This window comes from Somniosus microcephalus, chromosome 14, assembly GCF_052327205.1.
Source record: "Somniosus microcephalus isolate GS21.2 chromosome 14, FLI_Smic_1.0, whole genome shotgun sequence".
Classification (NCBI taxonomy): domain Eukaryota; kingdom Metazoa; phylum Chordata; class Chondrichthyes; order Squaliformes; family Somniosidae; genus Somniosus; species Somniosus microcephalus.
Window position 1 is genome coordinate 1978293 of NC_141000.1, and position 2563 is coordinate 1980855.

Sequence of the window (2563 nt, forward strand, 5' to 3'; positions counted from 1 at the left end):
ATGCCTGGCGTACACCTTGTTGGTAGGCCGCTGATAGTGGGCCTTTAGAATGTTGCAGGCATCCAGGTAGGTGGCGGCGTCTTGGATGAGTGGAAAAACCCAGTGGCTTACCCGATTCTGCAGGATCCCGAGTTTCACATCTCCGGTGGCTCTAGAGGCTGTGACGGCTTCGGAGTTGGCCATAAAAAATTCCAAGCACTGGAACCAGTGTCCAAACCGTGCCGATGCATCCGAAGCATGCGGGTCCAAATCCAAGCGTTCCGGTTTCAAAAGTTGATCCATCGTTGAAGGTTTGCTAATAAAATTGATACGCCTCAATAACTTCAAAGCTCAAAGTTAACTGGATAAAACAAGGCTTTTATTAGCAAAGAAAGATGCCTGTGTCTTCACCTAGCGTTCTGCTGCAAGACAAGCCTGGGCTTGTCTTAAGTAGGGCCAGGTATGGGCGGAGCCGACACACCCAATGGGGAGAAAGGGGGCGGTGCACTATATACAATACAAGGTAAAACACAGGAGCAGGCAATACAATATATGTAGTTAAATACAGAGTCTGATGAATGACATATTTCATCACATCCATATCCCTTGACGAACTTCGAGACATAGGAATAGGAGTCAGCCATTCCGCCCCTCGAGTCTGTGCTACAATTCAAAGTAGATCCTGGCTAATCTGTAACTTAACTCCATCTACCCCACTTGGTTCCATAATCTTTAACACCCTTCCTAACGTAAATCTATCAATATAATTTTTGACATTTTCAATTGACATTTTAAAGTAGCGCCTGTGCCTGGGGTGTTGGGTAAACTGAAGACAGGAGTTAAAGGGGCAGCGTTTGCCTGGAACGTGCCTGGGGCATTGTTCCCGGAGTGTTGGGATGGCGCACAGCTTGGTAGAAGCAAAGCATTGGCTTGTGCCACTGGGAAACAAGTGACAGAGTGAGAAGGTGCCGAACAGGAACTGCCCAGATCGGTTGATTAGTTACAGGGAAAGCTCCCGGCCTGTCACGGAATGGTTTACGGAATTTGTTTCTGGGCCAAAATTTACTTCACCCCAGATGGGACTTGAACCCACAATCCCTGGTTCCGGAAACCAGTGCCTTATCCATTAGGCCACTGGGGTTGTACACAGGGAGAGTTTGCAGCTTGCCCCTCTGTCTCTATGTAAACGCGGCCAAAATTGATGCCTTGCCTTTTCTTTTCATATAGAACTTCATTGTATCAATTCCAAAGATCCCAGCACTGACCTGACAGAATCTGACTTGATTTTGTGTCTCAGTGATTGGTACAGTTGATTGCTGGTAAAATGTTGATTCTATGTAAAAAGCTAATGGATTTATAGAGATTTCCTTGGGTCTAAGTTTCAGTGATTTACAAGACAGCTCCCTGACTAACACTGTTTAATCTCTATGTATTTCACCAATGACAACAAAGAGCTGGTTTTCACAGAATGAATATTATTTAAATCCAAACTCACTGCAGCCAAGACTTGAACCCACAATCTCTAGGTCTGGAAGTCAGATGCCTTGTCCATGAGGCCACTGGAGCCACCTGATTGGTCCTTGATGCTGGCCCATCCACCTTCACCACCTATCCAGGGTCCGGTGACTCCATCTCCCAGAGCGCAGCGCGGCTCGAGCTGTCCTTTGATTGGCCCTTTCTCCTCCGCGCTGCATTGTGGGAAGGCGGGGCCACCATCGCAACCTCCATTGAATCAGAATTTATTGTAATTCCTTCACACTGGGCAAAGTGTCCCTGAATAATGTGGAAAAGGTGAATCTCCCTACATCTGAATTAGGGATAAAGTGGAGCAAACTCTATAATATTAAAGATCAGTAGCCCAGAAATTGTCTTGTGCGACATTAATGATTATTTGAATAATGTGAACATTATTCCTTAACTTTCAAATCTTATGTTCTCATGTTCGAATCACCCTGTGGGAGGCAATTCGACCGGGAAGATCGTTCTTCTCAAATTCCTTCTTGTGGTTTTACAGGAGTCAGCGAGCCGGTTATTGTGAAATGTTTAAGGGCTCCAATAAATACCAAGGGGGTTGTTTTATCAGATGCATCAGTCTCCACACACCGGTATCCAGAGCTGGAATCCGCACATCTGCCATCATTTCACCTCCTCTACTCTGTGTTCACACTTTGGTCTCCAGAATATAGAAAGGATATCGAGGCACTGGAGAAGATGCAAAAAGATTCACAAGGATGATACCAGAACTGAGAGGATACACATATCAGGAAAGGCTGAACAGGCTGGGGTTGTATTTCTAGAAGAGAGAAGGCTGAGGGCTGGCCTGATAAAGGTCTTTAAGATAATGGAAGGGTTTGATTGGTTAGACGTAGAGAAAATGTTCTCACTTGTGGGGTGGCCAAATTCTGAAAATAAGTACAATAAACAGTAGGTGATGCTCAAGTATTCACATTTACAGCTGCCTTCCTGGTCTAAAGATGTTTTCTCTTGTCTGGACTTTCTTGGTGGAGTCTCCAACACGAAGGTTTTAAGGTTTTAAAGATCGCACCAAATGAAGGTACGTATACGCATGCCTGATGACATCACT

The 2563-nt window shown here is 45.3% G+C and overlaps 1 non-coding gene across 1 annotated transcript; it reads right to left on the bottom strand.

Moving 5' to 3' along the window:
* Window positions 1-1047: 1047 nt before the first annotated feature.
* Window positions 1048-1120, bottom strand: trnar-ccg (transfer RNA arginine (anticodon CCG)). The gene has a single exon. It is a non-coding gene; the product is annotated as a tRNA-Arg (tRNA).
* Window positions 1121-2563: the final 1443 nt, after the last annotated feature.